Here is a 19,499-nt window from a genome sequence, read left to right as displayed (position 1 = left end):
TTGAACAGGGCTATCTGGGAAAGTTTCTTGTTCTGTTGACATGGGATAGATCAGAATCATGCCATTTTAATTACAATTAATAGCACCAAAGGTCTCAATGTGTAAAGGGCCAAATGCCCTTCTCATTAAAATGGTTTCCAGGTCCCCTGGCCTGGGACAAAAGAGCAAAATTCCAACCTCTCCATGCTTTGAAGTATGCATTCTGCGAAAGAAATATGACATTTTGGGTTTTTTTTTCCCCGATATTTTCTCTCTTGATTGGCTCCCTACTCATACCCTCATTAATCTGCTTGGGAACAGCCAAATGACCAGGCTGTCAGCAGAACAGCATGCTGAAAAGGTCAGAATAGATGAACATTTCATGCCAGAGCATTCTACCAAGGAGACAAGGCATTAACACCCAGGTGGCTCATTTTCATAGATGATCCAGGAAGAATGGGAACCAGCAAACAAAGAAGCTAAAATGTGCTACAGAACTCCCCTGGTCAACAACAGCCAGGAGAGAAATGATGAAAGAAAGGTTGAATGATATTTATTCTACTGACTGTATTATGGACATTTTAGAGGATGGCTTTTCTTTATGAAGTGTTTTATTTATAGGCTGAGGATGTAATATTTGTCCCTTTGGACCATGACAAAGATTGCTCAACTGTATGTAGAGATAAGCAGCTAGGTGGCACACTGATAGAAAGATGGACCTGGAGTCCATCTTATTCAGATCTTATCTCAGACATTAATTGTGAAAGGATAAGATACCCAAAGAAAAAAGATAACAAAAACAGAAAAATATGAAATAACCAATCCTCTAGTTTCCCCTCTGGCAACAGTAGATATTTTATCACTCAGAGCCTCTCAGGATCTCAGAGACAATCAGAAAGTAGTCTTTTTTCCCCTACCCATGACCTTATGTTATGCACTGCCCACTAAGCCCACTGGCCACATAATTTGTAATATAGTACATGGATAATAATATCCTATATCTTTTTGCCAGTCTTTTTTCCTTCCCTTTGGACCCCTTCTCCATTTCATTGGGAAATGGGATGGAAAGCCATTTATCTTATTCTGTAATTCAGAACTTTGGCCAGGTGGATTACTAGAGCTGCTTGTTTTATGGGACAATGAGCAGAGAGCTGATTTCCTCCAAGGATTGTCCCTCAGTGAGGAGAAACAGATTGCAAAGACAGAAATTTGACCTTGAGAAGTAAAAAAAAAAACAACAAACCTAAACCTGGAAAATGTCTTGCAGGTCTTCTAGGAAACAAATGAAGGCTAATGGCAGGAACTTGTCCTAGTACTGTATGATGAAAGTAGGGCAGACTAGTATAAAAAGCTTAAAGCCTAGAATAGGAAGATAAAGCCTGTGGATTATACAGGGATATCAGCAAGAGACTGTTTAATGCTTCACATCTGTGCCCAAACACTTGAATCCTGTTAGAAGAAGATGATTATGAAGACAACAACAAAATTTATGCATATTTCCTTTTGTGGACATTTGTTAAAGGCATATTACCTACATTCCTCATTTGATGCACATTTGGCATATTTCAGTGAATATATATATTTAATATATATACATATATATATAATATATATATTATAGTTGTATACTGAAATAATCCAGCCTCTTGGTAATGTTAACTTAAACCAGTCATGTATGTGTATGTGTATGTGTGTGTTTATTTTGTGTGTGTTTATTTCTAATGTAAGAATGAAGAACATGGTGCTTATCAGAGAAATTGCCCAAAGTATAGAAGGGGAGATTTCTCTGATAAGCAGTGCTAGAGGTTCTGAACTTTCCAGATTTCCCTTTTTTTCTCAAATGGTTCTTGAGAAAGCAAAGCAAAGCCAGGATCCGATATTTCTCAAAGAGGGGACTGAGATCTGACATATCTTTCACAGAGCATACATTCTAGATGAGACAGGGATCTAATTCTCATTTCTCATGACACTTGCAAGATTAACACTTAAATTGCTAGTTTAGATTTCAAACCAATGCACAGCATGAGACCTTCTCTAATAGGATATGATACATTGAATCATATTACAAAGTACACTGGGATTGAAATTTGCCACTTTAATTTCATAATTACCATGTTTCATAAGCTTTGCTGTTCCACACCATGTTTGAATACAACGTATCTGTTAATATCTGTTCATTTATGTACATGTACTAAAGCTTAAATGGTTAAGCATCCAAAATAAATATATTCAGCAAATGGAAATCGAACCTTATTTTCTTTTAATTTCAGACTTGTCTGAGGAAAGCTGGTTTGAAAGACACAGTGAAATTGGATAGGTAATTAATTCACGTGTGTCTAGAAGAGAGGGAGAACATACAACTACAAAACAAATTATTTGTAACATTTTGTAAGCACTGAAATTAATGTAGTGTGAATTTGTCATTTCTACCAAAAGTTATAGATTGTCTATATTATAATTTAATCTTTTTAATGTAAAAAATGGGAATCTTGCCCTTTCTGGCCTCTTGGGAAGCAAGAACCAGTGTATCTAATTATCTGAACACACAAGAACATAAAGGAATGGCAAGTAGTGAAATTATAAATCGGTTGGAACTACTCCATGTTTTCTGATTAAACTCTATTTCTGGCGGCGCTTAGCAATCATGTTCCCCCTATGTTCATAGTAATTGCATGTGTCAAAGCCGAGGCTTTGTGTAAACTATACCAAACGAGTTACAATTTTAATTTAGAAAGAGATAACTGCACTACTCCATTGCCCCCATGGGCAGATTGCATCAGGTCAGGAGTATGGCACAGACTAAAAAAGGGGAAAGGCCTGGAGGGCTCCAGGTTAATGGTAAGTTGGAAATCTAATAAGGCCCACATCACAACAGTGAAATTAAAAAAAAAAAGAATGCAATTTACAAACATGAAGCCAACCAATATACCAGTCAGTGTATTTACTATGAAAAGCATAGTCTTTTTTTTCATAGCTTAAGGCAATGAATTTTAACCTCTGATTGTATCTTGATAATCAAAATTGTAACATACTTTAAATGAGATTTTGATTTTTTTAATTAAAAAAATCTTTTTAAACCTAAAATCTTCATTAAAAAAACAAAACAAAACAAAAACATACCAACCTCCAACATGTTTCCACTTCTTTTAGGGGACTCAACTATTTAGTTTTTAAGCAGGTTAAAGTCTGACTTTGACCTTTCCTGTGTTGAAGGAGAATTTTAATCGGCACTTTGGAGAGGTTGGTTCAGGGATTAAAGCCTTCCAAGGCCCAACAAGTATCGCTTTTAATGATCAGAATCAGAGTGTTCTCTTAGAATGGAAATTCCTAATTCCCATTATAAAGTATAAAAGATATATAATCAGAGATTTAGTCTTCCTGGGGGTTATATTTAGTTATATATAATTATATATGGTCATAGCTCTCTCACTGAAAACCAGAAAGTGGTATAAAGTGGGTATTTCCCAATGAACTAATGAGGATCCATTGGATTTAGTTTTATTAGTCCTTTTAACTTGTTAAATGCTAACTTTTAAAGATTATCATTGAAATTAAAGCTGTGCAATCTTATATTGAATAGTCAGAAGATTATAAGGACTTTTAAAATTTTTATTTTATGTTCTTTAAACCTTTAAACCTTCTATCTCGGAATCAATACTGTGTATTGGTTCCAAGGCAGAAGAGTGGTAAGGGCTAGGCAATGGGGGTGACTTGCCCAGGGTCACAGAGCTGGGATGTGTCTGATGCCAAATTTGAACCCAGAACCTCCCGTCTCTGAGCCTGGTTCTCAGTCCACTGAGCTACCCAGCTGCCCACAGTAATTTTTAAAGGATCAGTCATTTGATATAAGATCAGAGGTTAGAAGTTGAAGGGACTTCAGTGGCTATTGAATCTAACCACATCTTCCTAATAGATGAGAAATATAGGCTAACAAAGCTCAAGTAGTTGTCAAATGTCACACTACCAAAAAGTGTTTGAGGCAGGATTTGAATTCAATTCTTACTTCAAGATCAATACTCTTATCTATCTATTTTAACTTTATATTGCTTGGAGTATTTAGAAATGCCCAAACTGGAATCCTCTTAGCAGCTGACTTAGTGAGTGGCCAGTACTGACTGCTAAGTAAGAGATTACTGATGCATACGCTCCAAAGAGGGCATTTTTATTCACAATATTTACTTCCATAAATTTGTTTTGGATACATTTTAAACATGTATTTTTAATTCATATATCAAAATATGTATTATTTTGAATGTTAATTTTGTATATATTTTACACATATTTACATATGGCTATGTCCCAATAGAAAAGAAGATCCTTTAAGATGTAGACTCTTTCATGGATGTCTCTATCCCCGACACATAGCCTAGTGCTTGGAACATTACATCGATGCACATTGATTGGTTGGAAAGATACAGAAAGTCATATATTCAGTCAGTACATAAAGAAACCAAGCTCAAATTTTACTGCTTCTTCATTGATTGGGTAGATACAAGAGTAGTTGCACATAAGACTGACCTGGAGCTTCTTGGTAAAGAAGAGTGTTTCATCAACATGGGTCCACTATCCTCAGAGGCCTCTGATTTCTTTCTACTTTTGTTGTTCAATCCTAAACCATGTCAATACAATTCATGACTACTAATAAAAGTAACATTTATGGAGCATGTTAAAGTTTGCATTCTCTATAAACATTATCTCATTTGATCCCAATAACAGATGTATAAAGTAAGTGCTATTGCTATTCTCATTTTATCTGGAGAAAACAGGTGAGAAGAGGTTACGTGTCTAGTGCAGAGTCACACAACTAATTGTTGTTTGTCCTTCATTTTTTTCCATCTTTTTTTTGTCATGCGAAACATACTTCCATATTGGCCATTGTAATAAGGGCAAAGCCATACATAACGAAACCTCAAAATAAAACCAAAGATACATTGATGTGAAAGATGATTTGAAATGTTCTTTCTCTGGAATTGGATAGCTTTCCCCATTCTAAGTCTTTCGTGATAGTCCCACATCACTGCATTGCTGAGAGGACCCAAGTTTTCACAGCTAATCATCATCCAATATTACTGTTATTGTGAACAATGTTTTCCCAGTTCTGCTTATTCAACTCTGCATCAGTTCTTTTGGATTTTTCCAGCTTTTTCTGAAATCATCTTGCTTATCACTTCTTATAGCATAATAGTATTCCATCATAAACCTGTACCACAATTTGTTCAGTCATTCCCCAATTGATGGACATCCCCTCAGTTTCTAATTCTTTGCCACCAAAAAAAGAGTACTTATAAATATTTTTGTACAATCAAGTCCTTTCCCCCTTTTTATTATCTCTTTGGGATAAAGATTCAATAGTGGCATTACAGGATCAAAGGGTATGCACAGTTTTATAGCCCTTTGGGTATAATTCCAGATTGCCCCACAGAATGGTTGGTTCTGTTTGCAATTTCACCAACAGTGCATTAGTGTACCAATTTTGCTCCATCTCCTCCACTTTTTTTTAACCACTTTTTTTTAACACTTTTCTTTACTGTCATATTGGTCACCTAACCTCTCCCAGCCTCAGCCTTTCAAAGCATCTGCACATGGGGGATAATAATGGTATCTTCATCACAGACACATTGTGAAGATCAAATGAGATAACATATGAAGAGTTTTGCAGACTTTAAAATACTGGTCATTAAAGCAATCAGCTGGGAAAACATTTTTATAACAAAACTCTCTGACAAAGGTTTAATTTCCCAAATATATAAGGAACTAAGTCAAATTTGCAAAAAAAGCAAGCATTATGAATAGGCAGTTTTCACATGAAGAAAACAAAACTATTAATAAGCATATGAAAAAGGGTTCTAAATCCCTCTTGATTAGAGAAATGCAAATTAAAACAACACTGAGGTACCACCTCATACCTAGCAGACTAGCCAATATAGCAGCAAAGGAAAGTGATAAATGTTGGAGGAGATGTGGTAAAATTGGGACACTAATACACTGCTGGTGGAGTTGTGAATTGGTCCAATCATTCTGGAGGGCAATTTGGAATTATGTGAAAAGAGCTTTAAAAGACTCTCTGTTCTTTGATCCAGCCATACCACTGCTGGGTTTATACTCCAAAGAGATAATAAGGAAAAAAAAAACTTGTACAAAAATACTTGTAGCCATGCTATTTTTGGTGGTAAAACATTGGAAAATGAGGGGAATGGTTATCTGATGGTGATGGAATACTATTGTGCTCAAAGGAATAAAGAACTGGAGAAATTACATGTGAACTGGAAAGATCTCCAGGAAGTGATGCAGAGTGAGAGGAGCAGAACCAAGAGAACATTATAGACAGAGACTAATACACTGTGGTATAATCGAATGTAATGGACTTCTCTACTAGCAGCAATGCAATGATCCAGGACAATCCTGAGGGACTTATGAGAAAGAGCACTATCCACATTCAGAGAAAGATCTGTGGGAGCAGAAATGCAGAAGAAAAACATATGATTGATCACATGGTTCTATGGGGATGTGATTGGGGTTTGAATGTTAAAAGATCACTCTATTGCAAATATGAATAACATGGAAATAGGTTTTGAACAATGATACATGTATAATCTAGTGGAACTACTTGTTATCTTCAGGAGAGGGAAGAGAAGGAGGGCTAGGAAAGAACATGAATCATATAAGCATGGAAAATATTCTAAATAAAATTTAAAAATATTAAAATAAATGAATAAATAAAAATACTGCCCATTATCCAAAGCATCTAGATGAAAGTGTCCAGTCAGCAGTTGGAGGTGTCAGACTGGTGTTCAAGAGACATTTAGAGTTTGATACAAGAATTTTGGGAAGGGTCTTCTAATAATAACTGAAATTCCTAGAATTCTATAGCTAACCAAGGAAGACAGTGCAGAGGGTGAAGGAAGGAGGGATCAGGATAGAGCCTTGATGAATTCCCATGCTAATGTGTGGAACATGGAAGCATGATGCAATGTTACAAAAACTCAGAGGAGATGATATCTAGGAGAACTGTAGATATCAGCATCAAGATTCTACAGAGAAGTAAAGGAGCTTGAGGACTGTGGAAAAGATCCATTGAATTTAGTAATTCAAACATAATTGGAAACCTTAGAGATCAATGTTAGTAAAGAGGTGGGAACCCTGAGCTTCAGCTTTTTTATTTGTAAAATAGGAATGTAATGGGGTTTTGGAGCATGCCAAGATTATCTAATATGGAAGCATCTATATGGGAGATTCCATGGGCCTATTTCTGCAAGAAGATATTCTTAATAGATTTTCCTACCCTGTGGGGGAAATAGTCTCTTTCCACTTGCTGCATAACTAGAACAGCCTATGTCTTTAAAACTATCAGATTGAGATGAATTTTCTTTTTTTCCCCCAGTTATAACCCAGAGGGCATCTTTAATGTCTAGTTCACCCATGGCACAGATACGATGCAGGACAAAAAGTGTTACTTTACTCTTTCCTCCTTTTAGTCTTTTTGGCTCTGAAAAATGGTCTTGAAGATTTATTTTGTTTTTTATTTATTCTTTTCAGTTGGAGGTCTAGGCAGAGGTGTACTATGACAACCTTAGATGTTGCTATCAGTCCTGAAGGGAAGTCCTGAGAAGTCAGTGCAACTTTAAAGTGCTAGATGTAAATTATTATTATTACTTTGATCTACTAGATTGGGTATTCCTTTCACTGTTGTAAATACAATCCCATCCAAACCTTCTTATCCTATGTGATTTGGATTAGGGGCTTTCTCCTAAGCAGAATACCCCACCAAACCAAATCCTCCATGCTGATGAGCTGGAGACTTTCGTTGACCCTTAAAAAAAGATTTTTATTGATATATATTTTTTATATTGCGAATATTTCCTCAGAATCCCTACTCTTCACTTCTCCCAGAGAACCATCCCTTATAACAAAGATTTTAAAAGAAGAAAAGAAAAAAATTTGGCCAAGCCAATCAACAATTAACCAAAAAGCTAAGGTGTTATGTGCAGTGTTTTACACGCATGATCATCCGTATATATAAAGAGTTGAGGATGTGTCTTCTCAAATCTCCTTTTTGAAGCCAAGCTTAATCATTATAATCTCACAATATTTAGTTTTGGTTGTTTTGTAGTTTTTGTTTCTGTGTGCATTTGTTGTAATTATTGTGTATATTGTTTTCCTGAATCTGCTTACTTCTTTTTTGCTTCACCTCATATGAGTATTTCTGTGCTTTCCCCTTCATCATGATCAACGTTTCTTAAAGTATAGTAATATTCCATTATGTACATATACCACTATTTGTTTAGACATTTACTAATCAATAGGCATCCCCCCCTCCCCCGGTGCTTTGCTTTGTTACAACAAAATGTGCTACTGTAAATATTTTGGTTTATATGTTAACTTTTTTGTTCTCTGATGTCTCTTATGTATGTACGTGTGTGTGGGAGAGACAGACAGACAGACAGAGACAGATACAGGGAGACAAAGATAGAGAGAAATATGAATTCACTTTAGCTATAGTTTGTTTAACTTGAAGCAGTTCCCTCCATGGTCCCACCTTCCTACTTAGACACCATTTCTTACTATCCTTTTCCCAGGTCAGCTCTCTTTACTTCATTTCTTCTACTATATTTTTAACCTTTCCTTAATCTATCTAGAAAAAAACAACAACTATATGGTTTATATTTGCTTTTCCTTTTTACTCTTATGCTTTAATGACCCTTTCATATACCTCAATTTCAAGAAATGTTGTCTCTGTCTTCCTTCTCTCCTAACTTTTTTCTTTCTCTTCTTTACCATATTTTTGAATATCCAGCCAAAAGTTTTTCTCTTTGAACCATTAAGCAAGGTCCTTGCTTAAGGTTCAATAGTCTCATTTCCTGTTTTCATATTCAAGCACTGCATCATCTTAGAGTCTTCCTAGTTATTTAAACACCATTATTTTTCTTCATTTTCTTTTATACGTCATGTTTTCATTAAATAGATGTGCTCAATTATGGTTTTCTTAAAAGGAACATTCATCAATTCTGTTTAAAAATCTATTTATATGTAAGAAACAAAAATGTCAGTAAAAGTATTTTTAAAAGTCCATTTCTTTCTTTCCAGGACAATTTTCAACTTTATAGAACAAGTTATTTTTTACTACAAGTCTTTTTCCTTTGCTTTTCAGTATGTTGTATGCTTATTTTCCCCTTCCTTTTATTTTCTTATTAGCAGTTTTGGGAAATTCTGATTGTAATTCCTTGGCACATGGATTTTTTCTCCCAAGCCACTTATAATATATATATTATTTGACCTGGAGACTCTTGAGCTATGCAAATACATTTCTGAGACAGTTAATTATGGAATTATTCTTTGTCAACTTCCTTTGGATTGTATTAATGTGAATTTTGACTTCTGATTCTAATACTTCTTATAATTAAAGGAAATCATTCTCTAAAATAGGCTGTTTAGGCTTTGTTTGTTTGCAGATTTTTTGTGAGTTCAATGATTTTTAAAGTTTCTCTCAGTCATATTTTCCAGGTTGCCTGTTTTTGACAATAGACACATTAATGTGTTCCTCTAATTTTTTTGCTTTTCTTCCTTTACCGTAAGTCACTCGAATGATTGCTTTTTTGAATTTCATCTATTCTTTTTTCTCTTTTTGAGTGTTAAATACTTTATTAAAATTTTCCAAATTCTGTTTAACCCACTGATTTTTTCCTTTTGAATTTTTCTAGTTATAACTTCTTTGCATATATCATCCTTCAATTCTTTTATTATGCTCTACAACAAATGTCATAGTACTTAGAAAAACTAGTAAATACTGAAAACAACACTATTTTACTTGTGTTTAAGGGATGCTTGAAAAAGTAGGTCATGTAGCTTAACTGGGGACATCTAAATAGGAGGCAGAGATAACAAAGGAAAAATATTAGGACCTTTACACTGGGATAAGGATCCATACCGTCAAACTATGAAATTCAAAGAACTTACTTAAAATAGGGGTGTGACTAGCACCTTCAAACTTTGGTAGCCCAACTGGGACTGAGATCAACACCTGAAAGCAGGACTATGAGCTTTGGGTAGGAAGGTCTTTAAGTCACTGAAGGAAAGAAAGTCTACCATAGTTTAGAATTACTGGGTGCAGGGTTTAAAGTTTATTAGGCAGTTCTAGGGTCAGGGCTGCTCCTAAATCAGAATTTCTCAGGTGTTTTTTTTAAGAGGAGAATGTTTACACTTAGGTGGGACTAAATAGTTCTGAGTTCTGAAGGCACAGGTAAACTGACAATCAGTTAGGAAATTATAAGATCTGGGACAAATCAATATCCTTCTGTTCAATATTCTACATATATTGGTCAGGTGGGGGGGAGACTGCTTTTTATAGTTGAATAAAAATATTGGAATATAAGCTTCTCTTGTTAAGCTTCCCAAAAACACCTTTGGAGAAATTCCAGTAACAGATAGGATGACAGGGATAATATATACTTTCATACTATTCCTACTGATTTTGTTTTTTTCTGCTGGGTCTTTATATTTTATGCTTTTTGGGGTCATTTTGCATGGCAGTATCTAAGTTATTTCTTCTTTGTCTTCTTATTAATTTTTTTGATATTTTTCAATGGTGTTCAAATAGAAATTATCCTATTATATGTCACAATTCTGTTATTAATTTTGGTATCATTAATGTTCAGTGGATTATTATTCAGGTAGAAAAAATTATTGCTTTTTATACCTTAGTAGAAGAATTTAGAATGTATACACATCCTTTGTAGCATCACTGAAAACATCTTTGGTACAACTCTGTTACAGGGATGATATGTCTCATCCTGTCCCCAAATTATTTTTTTAAACCCTTACCTTTTATCTTTGAATCAACACTGTATTGGTTTCAAGACAGAAGAGTGGTAAGGGCTAGACAATGGGAGTTAAGTGACTTGCATAGGATCACAGAGCTAGGAAGTGTCTGAGGCCAAATTTGAACTCAGGACTTCCTATTTCTAAGCCTGACTCTTAATCCACTGAGCCACCTAGCTTCCCCCAACCCCAATTTGATTTTAATAAACTTTTTTTTAGGTTTCCATATTTTGAAAGTTTTTCATTTCATATACCTTGGAGATGATGAGTATTGGTTATGGCAACATTTCTTTTTTTTTTTAATTTGGCCAATTTCAAACATTATTCCTTGGTTACAAAAATCATATTCTATTCCTCCCTCCCCTCTCCCTGTTCTTCCTGTAACCGATGTGCAATTCCACTGGATATTATATGTGTCCTTGCTCAGAACCTATTTCCATGTTGTTAATGTTTGCACTAGGATGTTTACCCCGAGTCTACATCCCCAACAATATCCCCCTTGACCGATGTAATCAAGCACTTGTTTTTCTTCTGTGTTTCTACTCCCACAGTTTTTCTTCTGAATGTGGATAGTGTTCTTTCTTCTAGATCCCTCAGGGTTGTTCATGATCACTGCATTGCCACTAATGGAGAAGTCCATTACATTCAATTGTACCACAGTGTATCAGTCTCTGTGTACAATGTTCTCCTGGTTCTGCTCCTTTTGCTCTGCATCACTTCCTGGAGGTTGTTCCAGTTCCCATGGAATTCCTCCACTTTCTTATTCCTTTGAGCATAATAGTATTCCATCACCAACAGATACCACAATTTGTTCAGCCATTCCCCAATTGAAGAGCATCCCCTCATTTTCCAATTTTTTGCCACCACAAAGAAAGCAGCTATGAATATTGTTGTACATGTCTTTTTCCTTATTATCTCTTTGGGGTACAAACCCAGCAGTGCTATAGCTGGATCAAAGGGCAGACAGTCTTTTATCGCCCTTTGGGCATAGTTCCAAGTTGCCCTCCAGAATGGTTGGATCAATTCACAACTCCACCAGCAATGAATTAATGTTCCGACTTTGTATGGCAACATTTATTAAGAGCAATATTCTTCAGTTTTCATGGACCAATGTTATATCTGAACAATTGTGAGCAACACTTGGGTCAATGATAATAGTCAGGTACATTCCAATTGAGTTCTCCAGAAGGTTGACATCTATATTTGTAGGGCAAGGATTTATCATTTCTTGATGTGTGTGAGAGAGTGAATTTCTGATAAATAAATATAACTACTAGGTTATATCTTACCATGTATTTGGTAAAAATTGTACTATGCTAAATTTTTACAGACTTTGATCATATATCGCACCATTTTTTATTATTTCCTTCTGTAGTTTACATTGATCACTAGGTCTAGGTCTTTAGAGAATAACACACCCTCCCAACTAATTTCTGGTGTCAATGACTTTGTCCCCAATTACCACAATGAATTTTCTCCTTTTCCACCAATAAATCTGCATGACTCAGGCATTTTCTTGATGCTTATTATTAATAATAATTTTGTGCAATAATATTTTAAAATTCATCTCCCTCTCCTCTCCACACTATAGAAGGCATCATTTGGCAAAAACACACATGTATATGTAAAACTATGTTTTGCTTGTTTCCGTTTATCAGTTCTTTCTCTGGAAGTAAACATATACAAATCATTCTTTAAGCAAAATTCCTATTTTTTTATTTAATGTTCTCTTGGTTCTTCTCATTTCATTCTTCATAATTTCATGTAGGTCTTTGGATGTTTTTTAGAAAATAAACCTGTTCATCATTTCTTGTAGTACATCAGTATTCCATCTCAATCATATGCCACAACTTGATAATGTGTGATTGAAAATCTGTTACCCTAAAAAACTACATTTCCCATGAGCCCACTGACTTCCTGTCATTACATACTTCCTATAGACAGGGGATATTGGACAGTGACATGGAGGTTCCAGGCCTCCTTGGCTTCCTGTCAGCATGGTGATGGTGGTAAGAGGGGATTTTTAAGGGGCTGATTAACCATGGGCACATGGTTGGTTTTATTTTGTTACCTTTTTATTCTTTTATATTAAATGATCATTAATAAATCTCCTAAAATAAAATATTTTTTATTATTGAGATTAATTGTAATTTTTACAATAGCCATTCCTCAATTATTAATTATTTACTCTATTAAAAGTGTTGAGTTAGGCACTAGGTATATAAAAATAGATATGACAGGAACTGCTGTTAAGAAGCTCACAATTACATCATGGGAAAAGCTACATTCCTCCAATTAACTCTATGACAAGGCAGAGAGAGCTAAGTGCACAGGAAAAGACCAGGCAAAGAGCTATGGGAAATCAGGGACACTGGCTCACATTTTCATAGCGGAGATGACCTCTGAGTTATGCCTTAAAAGTTTAAGACTCTGTTGGTGGAACTGTGAATCGATCCAATCATTTTGAAATTACTACCACAGAGATATGAAACCGTGTATATCCTTAAAACCAACAATATCACTTCTGGGTCTAGTTCCCAAGGAGATCAGGGAAAAATGGAAAAGAACTTATATGTTCTGAAATACTGATAGCAGCTCTCTTTGTGGTGACAAAGAACTGGAAATTGAGGGGATACTTAGCCATAGGAATGGTTAAACAAATTCTGGTCCATGATAGAATACTACTGTGCTAGAACAGGGGGCAGCTGGGGGGCTCAGTGGACTGAGAGCCAGGCCCAGAGACAGGGAGGTCCTGGGTTCAAACCTGACCTCAGATATTTCCTAGCTGTGTGACTCTGGGCAAGTCACTTAATCCCCATTGCCTAGCCCTTACTGCTCTCCTTCCTTAGAACCAATACACAGTATTGATTCTAAGACAGATGGTAAGGGTTTTTAAAAAATGAGTAGACCCAAGAAAATATTATATATATATATATATATATATATATATATATATATATATATATATATATATATATATATATATATATATATATAGCTATAGATTTAATATTTGAAGAATACCTTGTTAATGTTCACCACCATATAATGAACCAAGAAGGGTAAACACAAAAGATATAATCTATATATTTTGCCTGATGATGCCTTCTGTGGTGTGGGGAGGAGAGGTAGGGACTGAATTTTAAAAAATAATAAAAGGAAAAGAAAGAAAGAAGAAAGAAAAGAAATAAAAAATAAATTTCTAAGAAAAAAAGAAAAATTAAAAGTTCCATGCTGAGCACAGAAGATGGGATGCCTAGGCATAGAAATGAGGGTAGCTCAAAATGAATGGGGAGATAGAGTGTGATTTGGCTAGAACTAAAAATACATGAAGTAGCATGGGGATATAGTAGGAAAGATCGTTTGCAAACTCATGGAAGCCAAAATAAAGGAGTCTATATTTATATGGAAAGTAATGGGGAACCCCTGAAGGCTTTTGAGTAGAAGAAAAGTATTATCAGAGCAATATGTTAGAAAAATTGTTGGGCAATTGTGAGAAGGCTGGATTAGAGAAAATAAAGACAACTCACAAATGTACACACATCTCCTATCTGGAAATGGGGCTAGTAGAGCTATAGAATAAATCCAGAATGGACATATGTATTTTATAGACTAAATGAGGAAATTAGGAACTCAACCAAGAGAGACAAAAAAAAAAGACATGTTTTTTGAAGAAACCTAGATGGACACATTTCTTGAAGGATGTATGGTTTTCTTAAGGATTCTGTGAAGGATAATCTACATACACACATTCTTTTTACTCTGTGTTCCAACAGAGTTTCAAGATACGAGTGCATCATCATTCTGAAGGAAGAAGAGAGACCTTTTGCTACTTTGCATTGTGTCAATTCCTGTATTATTCTGGAGGCTCTGATTCTGGCTCTTATTTTAAGTTGAGCTAAGTGTGTGTGACCTTGACCATAATATCAGTCTTGTTCTTTGAGCTTCGTTTTCTTCATGTTTGATTTTTCTCATCTCATGACAAATCTGAACTTTATAAATGTGAGCCAATGTTATAATCAGCATTTTTGGCCACAACCATTCTTGAGTGGCTTTGTTTGCGGTATTGTAGGGGTTTTATTCTTTTTGCTTATTCATACAACAGAAAGGATCTTCACAGAGCTAGAGGAACAGAGGGAGATATTTCTCAAACCCTTCCTTTTGCAAATGAAGAAGCTGAAGCCCATGATGGATAGGTTACAGTCACATAGATAGTAAGAGCTAGAACTCAAACTCAGGTCCTCTATCTCTAAGTTGTGAGTTTCAAAATGTTGTGGCCAGGAAACTGCATCCCCCACCATGCCTTAGAGGTCCCTCCCTACTACTTCCTGGAGTGGGATTGGCTTTGAATGGACCAATCCTATGCTGGGGAGGGATCATGCCCCCTACTTTCTGACATGGGATTGGGTCTTGAATTGGATCAGTCCCATGCTAGTGAGGGGCCTATGTAAGGACCAATTCTTTCCCAGGGAGTGATCTTTGAATCTGACAAGAGTCAGGGTAGCTGGGGCTCTAGTTAATTTCAGATAGGGAACTCCGGTGGGTTTTTTCTTTGAATAAAGTTTTTTAAAAGATCAGAGAGTCAGATAGTTCTTCTTTTCAGCCCCCACAAAATTCGAGGCTTATTTCACTGCATCATACTGCATAGAACAGGAGGACATTCCAGGCAGAGGAATGATGTCAGACCTCCCAGGAATTAGGCAAGACTGTTAAAAAAAAAAAGACTGTTGAAACAAAGTTTGATTGAACACCATACCATGATTAATATGTTGCAGGATTGCTGGCTTTGGTCTAGTTTTGTGTTGTTCAGTTGTTTCAGTCATATCTTACTCTTTGTGATCCCATTTGGGATATTCTTGGTGAAGATACTGGAGTGGTTTGCCATTTCCTTCTCCAGCTCATTTTATAGATGAGGAAATTGAGGCAAACAGGATTAAGTGATTTGCTCAGAGTCACATGGCTAGTATCTGAAGCCAGATTTGAACTCAGGTCTTCCTGATTTGAGACCTGGTGCTCTATTCCCTCTGCCCCCTTATTGTCCTCTTTTTGTCTATATTTGTGATTTAAAAGATATGGGAAAGTCTCAGTAAAGATCCTCCCTTCAGCAATACAGATGAGAATGAATAGTTTCAGAGTTGCCAGGAGTTCAGAGAGATTCAGCAGTTTCCCTCGTTCTCACTCAGCAAGAAGGTGTCAGAATCAAGCCTTGAACTCAAATCTTCCTGACTCTGAGGCTAGCCATTCCACTTTTCAGATGTGAAGGATGAGCTAATCCAAGGCAGAAATGCCTGCTTTCACAGTGAAATGATTCATTTGCTACCTACTACAGGGGAAGAATAAGGTTTGCCTCCTTTTCTTTTGCCTGAGAAATTTCATTTTTGAACTTTTCTGAAGCAGATTAGGCCGGATTCTCTTAGAGATAACATCCTTTTCCTTTGTAGAAACAGGCTTAGTAAACTGAAATGCTTCCTGGAGATGGGCATAATGTGCTAGGTTTTTCAAAAATTACTGACTTTGTGACTTGCTTGCTAACCTAAAGATATAGATAACAACCGCTACTCCACAATAACTAGAAGTTTTATAGAACTTTAACGGTTGCAATGCACTTTCCTCTTATTCTCCCATGTGGTCTTCATAAAAATCCTGTGAGAATAATGCTCTTATTATCCCCATTTTACAGATAAGAAAACTGAGGCTGAAAAATTAACTGACTTGTCCAGGTTCACATAGCTAGTAAGTATCAGCTATTCCTGGTTCCAGATCTGGCACTCTCATGCAGAATTTGGAAGAAGGAAGCATTAGTATTTCCTTTCACTTGAGCAAGTTGAAGAGATATTCCTAACTTTACTATCCAAACATAAATTGCCTTTATTTTTTGAGTTTACTTACATAAATTGTCTTTAAAAACCCAGCAGCTTTTATTTATCAACAAACAGGGTTGTACTAATAAATGTCAAACATGCAACCTGTGGAAGAGGCATGAAGAGAACGTTTTGAAGGACAAGACAAGATGCAAGAGACTAAGCTGGGGATATGTTTTGTCAACCAAGACAAAGATTCTAAAATGGAATGTCCCCAGGAAGAGTGGCAGTTGAGCTGATGAGGGGGAGTCACTCTCTCTCTCTGACAGTTGAGGCTGGCTGAAGACCCTGATTGGACTGGCTTGTTTTGGGGGACTTTCTGATCAAGGAGAGACCCCTGCACTCTCTGAGATTTTGACTGACCAAGAGTTGGGGTTTTTCTGGCCACAGAGAGAGGAGAAGAAGGAGAAACTTGGCTTTTGAGTTGGTTGTCTCTCTCTGAGAGTTTAAGCTGGCCAGGAGAAACTGAGAGACCTTGATGGTGTTGTAAAAGAAGAAAGAAGATCTTAGCTGTTGTCCTCCATTTATCTAACGGTTCCTCTTCTCTCCTTTGTTACTGAACTATTTCCACAACCCTCTCAAATTCCCCTTATAGATTAGGGAAACCCTCATCTCACTTTCCTCAGTTTCCCATCCTCTTATCCCAATAAACTCCTATTTGAAAAAGGAAAAGAAAAAAAGATCTTTATAGTTCACTTTGGGAGGTGAAGGGGGGCAGGGAGCAGAGGGTTGGAAAAGGGAGGGAGTGAAGGAGGAAGGAGTTTAGGAAGTAGATTGATCCATCAGCTATCAGTACGGATCAATAGGCAAACCCCAGAGTAAACCTCAGAGCAGTCCTCTCTGTACCAGCATCCCTGTGTGCCAGTATCCCTGTGTGGCAGCATTCCCCTCTAGCACCTCTCTCTCTAGTCATAAGCCAGAGGACAGCAGTCAAATCAAGAAGTAATAGTTTCTCTCAGTTTACATATTCTATTTCAAACCCCACTTCCAAAAATAAATAAATATTTTTTTTTCAGGACATAATTTCTTTTTTTTTCCCTCAAGACCTTTATCTTCTGTCTTAGGATCAATACTGTGTATTAGTTCCAAGGCAGAAGAGAAATAAGGGCCAGGAAGTAGGGGTTAAGTGATTTGTCCAGGGTCACATAACTAGGAAGTGTCTGAGGTCACATTTGAACCTAGGACCTCCTTTCTCTGGAACTGACTCTCAGTCCACCGACCTACCTACCTTCCCTACACATAGTTTCTTAATTCTGGACAACCAACAAAATAACAACTCGAACCATAATTTGTTTCTTTGTTGATTTCAAGGTGTAAATGATCACATTGAAAGTGTAACATTCAGGTCTTAGGAACCATTAAGAGCTCATCCCAGCATGCTACTGTAATAAATAGCTTTGTATGTAAGGAATTTTCTGCTCTACTCCAGATCTCTTGGCCTTTTTTTTTTTAATATTTTATCAAACATAGAACTAAAGGAAGGTGTACCTGCTGAGCCCTGATAGAATCTGTTTGCATGTCAACCTCTTGTTTTATTATTTGGTACTGCATACTCCTGACTTTGATACTTGCTTCCCATTGAGTATTTAGCTTCAAGAGAATGACCTTGTAGTTACAAGAAGAAGCAAAACAGCCCTCCAGGCAAATAGTTCAGAATCAAACCAGGAACTTGGTGGATGAGAAGCAACATGACTTGAGATCACCTGTTGGCTACCTGAAATGTCCTTGACATTCCCTTAGAGATTCTGAGCTGTGCTGTGCTATTTGCTCATTTGTCCCTCATTGTAGTTTCCTGACCAGGTGAAAAAGACAGCCGCCTCACCAAGGAATGACCATTATCTTCAGCATTTCCAGCCCACTAGTGGTACAGGTGCCTTGTGGAGTGTGTACTACAGTCACAAAACTCCATAATGCTAACCCCCAGGCTTTTGGCCAGGGGTATGCTGGAACCAGCTCATACCTGCTCACAAGAGCACAAGAGCAGGTTTTGAGATTTTCAATCTGAACATTTAAACTTTGAAAATTAGCTGACACTACAAATCTGGGTAGGATTTTTTTCTTGATTGTCTAAACTTAAGAAAGTGATGAAATAAATGTCAATTCAGATTGTTCTTAAAAACATATCACTTATACGGTTTTTTTCTCTTTTTTGAAAGCTGGATATTAAACATTTAATCAGCACAGTGCTGTGTCTTGCCTATTTCTAACAAGCTTTCCAACAAGTCCTGTTGCATGATGACAACACTAAGCTTTGTGGGGAAATAAAATAAATTAATAAGTAAATAAGATTTATTTTTCTAATAAAAAAGTAAAGGACATGAGTCTCATTTATAATTTGAATGTAGCAAGACAAATATATGAAGTATTTAGACAAGTTAAAGATGCATTTATTTAGTATCCCAGTTTTTGAAGCTGTTAGAGTTATAGACATTGAAACAATAGGACTCGGAGTTCAAATTCTGCCTCTGATACTTGCTGATGAAGTCACTTAATTTTTGTGAACCTCAGTTTCCTTACTTATAAAATGGGAATAACAATATCTGTGCTACCTACCTCAAAATATTTTTTACCTTTTCCTTCTATCTTGGAATTGATGAGGGCTAGGCATTTGTTTCTGAGGCCAAATTTGAACCCAGGTCCTCCTGACTCCTGGACTACCTATCTATTTAATGAGACACCTAGTTGCTCTACCACAACATATATATTTTTTGAGGACCAGATTGGAGAGTGTATGTAAAGTGCTTTGAAAACTCAAGTCACTTTACAAGAATCAGTTGTTTCTCATTCAAAATAATAATAGCAATACATAATTCTTATAGTCTTTTCTTTCTAACAATCCTGTGA

Source organism: Monodelphis domestica, chromosome 3 (assembly GCF_027887165.1).
Source record: "Monodelphis domestica isolate mMonDom1 chromosome 3, mMonDom1.pri, whole genome shotgun sequence".
Lineage (NCBI taxonomy): Eukaryota > Metazoa > Chordata > Mammalia > Didelphimorphia > Didelphidae > Monodelphis > Monodelphis domestica.
This window is presented reverse-complemented; position numbering follows the sequence as displayed.